Here is a 9,492-nt window from a genome sequence, read left to right as displayed (position 1 = left end):
TGTTAGAGAGGAAACCTGTTACATTTTTCCATTAGTAGCAAGAGATCTTTTATATGCACCATCATGCAGACAGGGTAGCATGTACCATGGTCTTTGGTATACCAGTCATGGTGCACTAGCTGGAACGAGAAATAGCCCAATGGGTACATCGACGGAGATCAAAGCAGGTGAGCCGTTTACATATACCCCCAGCAAAAGTCAGATAGTTAGATAATATAGAGAGTAAGTTTAATAGTAAAATGTTACGAAGATTTTATAGATAATTTCCTAAAAGCTTTGTTTTGAATTTTATGAATGTTTCTTTATTTCATTATAATGTGTACATGCTACATTATTTAATGAGCAAAGTACAAATGTCACCAAGGGTTTTGGTTTTAAAAAAGCACACTTTGTGATTTGTCTAAAGGTGGGCAGGTCACTCTTACAATTGGTTAATCTTTGATGTGATTGTCATACACTAAACTGTTTTACTCTCATCAAATACGAAGGTCCCTGACAGAAGATTGGGGATCTAGCCCTCCTCGTCGGAATAGATCGCAAGAGCTATCAGGTCAACGCCAATCGAACAACACATCTTAAAATAAACTGTCATGTGACTGTACAAAATGGCATAGTGTTCAGGTCAGTGCCAATCAAACAACACATCTTGAATAAACTGTCATGTGACTGTACAAAATGGCATAGCGCTCAGGTCAATGCCAGCGGAACAACACATCCTGAAATAAACTGTCATGTGATTGTACAAAATGGCATCACCCAATAAACAGGTATACATGTACTTGTTCCATATTCTGAAAATAAATCTTGAAAGTAAAATACAAATTGAAGTAATGTTTTAGATATTGAATTTAAATGCAACATTGCATAATAGAAAATGTATTAATTAATAATAAATACAATGCAGGTAGTGTACAGTGAATTAATATTTTTAGTTTTTAACTTCTTCCAAACATAAAATATTAATTGATTTTTAAAACATTTTAATTTATAGGGTAACATATCTGAATAAAGTAACACAAAACTTAAATGTTAATTGTATACAGAACTTCACATACGTTGTTTTCGCTTCCTATTTATTGCACGAGTTTATTTTGCGCAAGAATATATACCATAAGACCGCATAGTAGTCGAGTGATGTTCTTTCGCAAAATAAATGGGTATTTATTACATACCTTCTTTTATGTTCTACAAAGAAAGAAAGAAAGAAATGTTTTATTTAACGACGCACCCAACAAATTTTATTTACAGTTATATGGTGTCAAACATATGGTTAAGAACCACACAGACAATGAAAGAGGAAACCCGCTGTCACCATTTCATGGCTACTCTTTTTGATTAGCAGCAAGGGATCTTTTATATGTACCATCCCACAGACAGGGTAGTACATACCACGACCTTTGATATACCAGTCGTGGTGCACTGGCTAGAACAAGAAATAGCCCAATGGGCCCACCAATGGGGATCGATCCCAGACCGATCGCACATCGATACAAAAGACGGTTTTTAATTTAACGTCATAACAACACTTTGTTAAATCTATGATCAAAACTCCTTTCATGGATTTAATTAACATTAAGAATCATACTCTGCGGCAGCCTTGTGTAATGTTTCACATCGATACAAAAAACGGTTTTTAATTTAACGTCATAACAACACTTTGTTAAATCTATGATCAAAACTCCTTTCATGGATTTACTTAACATTAAGAATCATACTCTGCGGCAGCCTTGTGTAATGTTTCAAATACGATGTGATGTCACTTGTAAATCATATATGACGTCGGTAAATAAAATGCGCTAACTGCAGTAAAAAGAAAAAGGGAATTCCCCATTTAAAAGTTCCAGTCCGTATCACACATATGTGCGATACAAAATTAATTTATCACACGGTTTCAAACTGTCTTTATCACTATAGTAAGATTGAATAGGTATGTAATAAAATAATAAACATCACCACAAAGAAACCAATAACAATGATCACATGATTTTGAAGTGGACGCTGATAGGATGATAACCTACGACAGATCGTAGCATCGTAAAAAAATATAGTAATTTCTATTCTGATTTTTTGATCGGCAATCTTCTAGAACGGTTGTATAGTATCGCAAACAGAAATCGTAATCAGACTCAGATCAACAAATTATGAATGACAGAATCTGTTGGCGATCTTTCAGAGATCTGCAATTTTGATCCCCAACATGATTCATTGCATTGTAGGGGTGACCTAAGAGCACCTTAATAGTATGTGCCTCTTATGCACACAGCAATATATCATATGTTTATGAGATATGAAGTACTGTTTTGTTTTTAAATCAGCACAATTTGTGATTTGTCTAATATATTATGTACCTCACTTGTACACTGGAGTATATCATGAGTTGGTGATGCATTATGTAATGCTCAAAACATAAATGTCATTGAAGGTTTAAGTTTTAAATCAGCACAAAATGTGATATGTTTAATATATTGTGTACCTCACTTTTACACTGCAAAATATATATTTTGAGGTGATTCTAACTTATCCGTAAAGCAACTGATCCTAGTTATTGGGCAGTGTAAATAATTTTTTTGCTTTTTAAATTGGCAGTCCTGAGTTTACAACCATTGTAAAATGTTTCCAAGCAATAGAGCATTTTCAATGACGTAACATACAAATTAAATACATTTTCTTATTTAGAATATCAGCGTCTGTGTTTACAAGGTGTTTGTTGTTGTCCTAATGCTTGTAGTAGCCCAAATCGGATTTTACCTCCCAATAATTTTGTATGAAAAAATATATATCACGAATTAAAGTAAAAACTGAGTGCTACAAACATTAGTATACGACCGCAAACACATTTGATATACAGACACTGGTATTCTAAACAAGGAAATGTATTTAATATGAAATAGTAGTAGCCAACAAGGCTCTGTTATCGCAAACGTCTTACAAGGGCTGCAAACCCAGGACAGTCCCTTTAAGGTATTTGTTTTAATTGTTAACATATACATTACTCACGACAGTTTTCTTAAATTATAAAATTTGACACATCCAATGTCTTTCTGGTCCTTCTAGTGTCTGTCGTAGCTTACCATAAACCTAATCTTATATCAAACAAAAAATAAAGACATCTCAGAAACTTTAGTCTGCAGCTTTCATTGTTTGCTGTAACCTGTTTACATTAATTTCTTGTAACCTGTTCCACCATTTTAGCATTTGTGTAGGTTTTTGTTATTTACATACAAATAAATTCAAGACTTAGCAATTTTCATTTTCCTCAGCATGCTATCTAAACAATAGAACAGTTAAAGAATCCTATAAACAGGTTTTAAAAAAAACTAATTGTTTGATTGTGTCATTTTTGTTTCACTACTGCCAGTTTTGTTTTTAAAGCATTTTTCACAAAATCTATAAAATAGTCCATCTGGTGCAGTCTGACAGAATTAATTCATAGTTTGCTCCCACCAGTGCTCTCAAGTCAGTATGAGTTTTAAAAATGTGAAAATACATTAACTCTTGAATTTTGTTTATAAATACAACACCTATAGATAACATTAATATGTTTATGGTCGAGTGACATTGTAAGGTGGCCATATTCATTATTTATGTACAACTAATAATATTAAAAATATATTTCTGCACAGGTAGTGACATACCCTTTGTTGTTGGTATTGAGTAGCACTAGCACTAGCAAATCAAACTACAGTTTTTAATACCCTGCTGTATTTCAGTTTTTACTATACTGTCAAAACTGGTTGTGAACAAAACAAAAGAAGACAAAATCAGTTCAAAAATAAACTGTCAGTCAGTCGGGTCCCAGTAAAGATTGACCTTGTATTTATTATTTTTAATAAATAGTGAGGTACACATAATTTATTTCTTTGCAGATTCATATATTTTATTATTGGTGCATGAATTTTTATTTAAGAACAGCTTGAAATATATTTGATGCATTTTGTTTCAGGCTTGTTTCACTTTTATGGCTAAAGCTTGCAGGTGCAAAATAAATGGTGTTATTGCCCATGATGATCCAGCTTGTTATTTATTTATTTTATTTATGTGTCCATCCATAGGTTCTAATAATATAATGGGTAGAGCCAGGATTTTATTTAGGAGAGAATGAAAAAGGCCACAAGCTAGGTTGTTGTTACCCACACCCTCCACACACACACACACACTCTCTCTCTTACACACACACACACACACACACACACACACACACACACACACACTCACTCACTCACTCACACTCTTATACACACATTCCCACACACTCACACTCACACTCTCTTACAAAGACACACAAAATTTGGGGATAAACGGGAGAGGTGTGTTATTCACTTCCACACTTGCTGAAATTTTTCATCCAGTATTGATATATTTGGATATCTAATGATCTTTTCATGACATACCATTTACAATAATAATGGGGTATGTGGGTTGTTGTTCTCATTTTGGTAAATTGTTTTACGTTTGTGTTTAATAAGGGCATTTGTAGCACTGGGGAGGTGGGAAAGAAACACGAAGAAAGAATCAATATAGAAGAGAGGGAAAGAAGAAAACAGTTTTATTTAATGACACGCAACACATTTTAATTATGGTTATATGATGTGGAACAAATAGTTAAGGACCACAGAAATAATTAGACAGGATAGTACATACCACAGCCTTTGTTAACCAGTTGTTATCCTAGACTGACCACACATCCTGTATCATATTCTTCAAACAGGTGTTGGAGAGTACCCTTTAACTTTGAATATAAATTATATTTCACTGTACAATCACCATGCAAAAGGCAACTTAGCTTGCAGGCTAATTTTAGGTTCTTATTGATGAACAAAATTTCAGGCCACTTTTTTTAAATACATTAAATGTGTACTTTTTTTTTGGGGGGGGGGTTTGGGGGGTGGGGGCAACCATTTAAATTTGTGCCCAGATTTTAAACTTGTGCACATTTGTTTGGCTGAATTCCCTTTTACTATTAGACTAAAGATATTAAAAAAATTTATCCATCACATTTCTCCTCTTACTATGGGGACAAACCTGATTTTAATCGGGACGCTGTGCACACAATAAGCATGTTTGACCCCTCAGGATATACGTGTAACCACATTAATACCTAGCAAACAGGTAACAGATGGTTCGAATGTAGTTAATCCGAGATTACTTCCAATTAGGCATACAGGTTCATTCAGCTGCAGATTACTTGTATGTGAGTAATTAATGAAAACTCATATTACGATACTGATTTGGTCACCATAATGTGTAGAAATTATATAATGTAACAAATTAAAACAATTTGAGGCTGTAATTATCTCTAACAGATTAGCCATATGAGCTGCAGGGAGGGGGGGGGGGGGGGGGGGGGGTAGTGGTGGCATATGCTACCTCATTGGGCCCATAACATTTACTTTTTCTATTCCAAAATATATATTCATGTGCTTCCTGCTCCACCCCAGCACTTCATATATTGTTCCAGCTTGATCAGGTTAGGGCCTCCATGAGTCCAACATATTGGACTCGAGTACTCGAGGGTCAAATTCGACCTGGGTCAAGTACCCGACACTTACATAATGATAATGAGACAAAGGAATAATATAAAAGAGCATTATACATCTTAATTCCAGCACTGAATGTGAATGTCAAATCATGCCATCGTATTGCATTTAGAAACTGGTTGGTACGTTCAGTATTGTGACAGATGGACGGACAGACAGATTAAAAGGCGAAACTAGCAAATAATCATATAATTATTGTTTAACTTGTATCACTGATTACTGCTGAAATAATTGCTCTACACTGACATTGTCTCACTTGTATGGGTACTCGAGGCCTGTGAATGGACTCGAGTCTTGCTAGACTCGACCCGTGCCTGAGTACTCGAGTATTCGTGGAGACCCTAGATCAGGTAGTACTCAATATTTAAGGACCTTTCTCTACAGATGAACATATTTTTCTCTTTATATCGAGGGGTGGGATCTATTGCAGTTGGTTGAGTGTTTGCCTGGGGTGCTTTTTGCAGGATCGAACCTCCTTGATGGACTCATTTTCTGATTAGAAGCATATAAAAGATCCCTTGCTGCCGTAACAAATTTCCTCTGAAGACTACAAGTCAAAATTACCAATTGTTTGACATCCAACAGGCATTTACATTGTGTTTTAAAGTAACTTTTGAATTTTTATATTGATGTTAATTATCACTTCATTAAAGAATTTACCTTGGTTTGACACCCAATAGCCAATGCATTTTTCATGCTGGCGTGTCATTAAACATGCATCCATTCCAATAGCTGATATTCAATGATTAATTTAATCAATGTGCACTAGTGGTGTCAGTAAACAAAACAAATGTTTAAACTCTTTATTTTTGCTGTTTCATTCCTCGGATTAAATTATGTTGGAAGCCGATTGTTATAGCATTAGTCAAGTAATATTGTGTAATAATAGGCTTAATAATAATAATGCCAACAGAAATGGCTACTGCTTGTCATTTCCAGTTGTTAGGTAACAGATTATTCGAGTGTTGTCGGATTCCACGTTGCAGGTTGGGACTTAAGGACACCGCATGACGCATGCTACTAGTGTGCACAGGTAACCATGTGGCATTCGCCGCATTCCAACACTTAATGCACGGACATCGCTTCCTTTCTTCTTTTAGCTGCCCCACCCCCACCCCTGACAAAAATACTGTAAGAAGTGAAATATTATCTGAAACATATTCACATTTTTCAATCCGATTAAAATCAACAGTAATTAACCAATACAGCTAATTTTAATCAGATTGTTGATTTTATAATATATTTTTTATCTTACACGAGTAGTAATCCGTATCAAAATCATTGTTTGTCATGAACACTTATTTGATCGAAATCGCGGCCCATTTTGCGAGAAAAAACAAATAACAGTAAAATATGTTCCTTTCATTTTCTTTTTAGTGATAGTAAAACAATTAAAACCGGCCCTGGACTATGTTTCATTAAAAGGCAGAGTTTGGAAAGTTAATTTGAAGAGGACACTTATTTTGATTATAAGGAGGGAGTAGGGACACTGTTAGCAATTCAAAAAATATTGCACACACACGTATACTTACACATGCAAGATAAAATGTCAAGTAACGTATATAAGCCCCCGCCTCCATTGCATGGGCGTACATAGGGGGGGGGGGGGTTCGATGGGTTCTACCGAACCCCCCCCTAAGAAATCGCTTTTTTTAAATAATTTAATATATCTGACATTGATATCCGACATTATTATATTTACTCAACATAGAAATATATGCCCAATATCTCTGCAATCTATTTTGGAACCCCCCTTTTCAAAATCCTATATACGCCCATGCATTGGTGATATTTTCCACATCAAAAATATCGTTTATTCATTGTAGGAAATAGATGACATATGATTTATTCTGATGCTATACTATTCTAAAATACCTTGTTAATTTGTGTATATTTTTAAACGTTTCGTTTTCTTTCAAAATCTAATTGTACAAGGAACAATTGCTTTCCTCTCCCCTCACTACGGCATTAATCCGACATACACAGCTAGGCTAACTGTTGAATATTCACACTTGCAAACCGACACTCAAATTTACTTCTGTGTAAACAGATTAGTACAGTACAAAAAATACCTTTTTATGAGTGATTAATGCAAAGTGTCATATTGTTATATACAAACATAATTTAATAACGTGTAACAGTATTCAACAAACAACAATATATATTTACGTCTCGATCGATTAATATTTTATTATACAGCTGGTAAAAGAGCTAGTGTTATCACGATAGCTAACTAATAGCTTTTAATACCGATATTATGCTGTACACGGAAATGAAAATTGATCAAAGAACCGCAGGTGCGCGAGACATGTACTGTTGCCATGTAATATCACGTGACTCGCGCTTTGACAGGGTAATATGAAGTGTGTAAGTGTTCGGTATATTCGTGAACACCTAACATTTAAACTTTGGAATACAGGCGGAAGAAAGCATGACCGAACTATTGAATATAGTTATCCAATCATTACTGATTTTGCGAACTCGCAATTTCACGGTGACAAGCATACTTAGTGACAATCATTTCTTAACGGGATTCTAATGTGACAGTGGACATACCGTGCAGACTCAATCGGCGTAGGCTATTTGCATTTCTTTATTACTTGCGTTATCAGCTGAAGAACGACATAAAGAATACACACAACTTTGAAATGAGGCAATGTCGTATGAGCTTCTTAATTGTTTTTGTACGTGGTGAATATAAGTGACTCAGTGTGAGTAGATTATGATGTTCATGTCTTTAATTGTGTATTTTTTATTTGCTTGTTGATTAGAGTTAAAAAATACTGTTCATTAATTGGCATAAATCCAAACACATGATCATGCATGTATGTATTATAGCCCCTCTTTGTATGAATGAAAATAAACAAATCAAACAAACAAACAATCCTTAATCCCCCCAAAACTAACCTTAAAACTGCCAACCCTTGTTATTAGCCAGTGTATTACTAACATAATTCCATCTGTTACAGGTTTGTTCTGTTTTTACCTTGACCAATACAGCTGTATTACCCCGGTAATTTATCACTGTAAAGTGGAGACAAAACACATTAACCGACAACAAAGTTAGCTGTTAACAATGTATGATAGTATGTACTGTCATCATTAATATGACACATTTGCATGCCTAATGTCGTAGAGGTGGCAGTATTTCAAAGTACATTAACATGCATAATTTATTAAATGGTCTTCCTAAATATACACAGCTTATATCACCATACTAAAAATTGAAAGTGGAAGTTTGTTTTGTTTAACGACACCACAAGAACACATTGATTAATTAATCATCAGCTATTGGATATCAAACATGGTCATTTTGACACTTAGTCATCAGAGGAAACTCGCTAAATTTTTCCTAATGCAGCAAGGATCCCCCCCTTTTCCCACTTTGTATTAAAATGTAGCTGAACTCTGGTTAGACTCATTTGATAGCATGTAACAGGAAGTAGCCCATTGGTAAAGCACTCGCCTGATGCGTAGTTGGTCCAGGATCTGTCCATGTCAGTGGGCTCATTGGGCTACTTCTTGTAACAACCAATTTTTCACAACTGGTCTAACAAAGGCTGTGGTATGTACTATCCTGTCTGGGGGATATTACATATAAAAAATTCCTTGCTGCTAAATGGAAAGATTAACCCATTGTGTGGCAGAAGCAGGTTTCCTCTCTCATCTGTGCGGTCCGTAACCATATGTTCAACACCAGTGTTTCTGCCAGAAAGAAATTTGTTGGTATAGCTCTATGAAAAGAGTAATTAATTTTGTCAAAAGGTTAACTTAAACTAAAAAATGTGAGTGTGGACACAATATAACCATAACAAAATCAGGTCTAAATCCAGGAAGGGTCAAGTGCGCCCTCTCTCCCCGCTGTGTGTGCCCATGGTCAAGTGTGCCCCCTCTCTCCGCTGTGTGTGCCCATGGTAGAGTGTGCCCCCTCTCCCCGCTGTATGTGCCCATGGTG

General features: G+C 35.3%; 1 protein-coding gene across 1 annotated transcript in view; it reads left to right on the top strand.

Annotated features, from left to right (window-relative positions):
• The first annotated feature begins 7,926 nt into the window (after nucleotides 1-7,926).
• LOC121371531 overlaps nucleotides 7,927-9,492 on the top strand; it is a 117,073-nt gene continuing 115,507 nt past the window's right edge. Inside the window, exon 1 of the mRNA XM_041497492.1 lies at nucleotides 7,927-8,248. The gene's annotated coding sequence lies outside the window, so the exon portion shown is untranslated. The remainder of the gene's footprint in view (nucleotides 8,249-9,492) is intronic.

This window comes from Gigantopelta aegis, chromosome 4 (genome assembly GCF_016097555.1).
Source record: "Gigantopelta aegis isolate Gae_Host chromosome 4, Gae_host_genome, whole genome shotgun sequence".
Classification (NCBI taxonomy): domain Eukaryota; kingdom Metazoa; phylum Mollusca; class Gastropoda; order Neomphalida; family Peltospiridae; genus Gigantopelta; species Gigantopelta aegis.
Note: the sequence above shows the minus strand (reverse complement) of the source record. Positions and strands in the feature narration are given on the sequence as shown.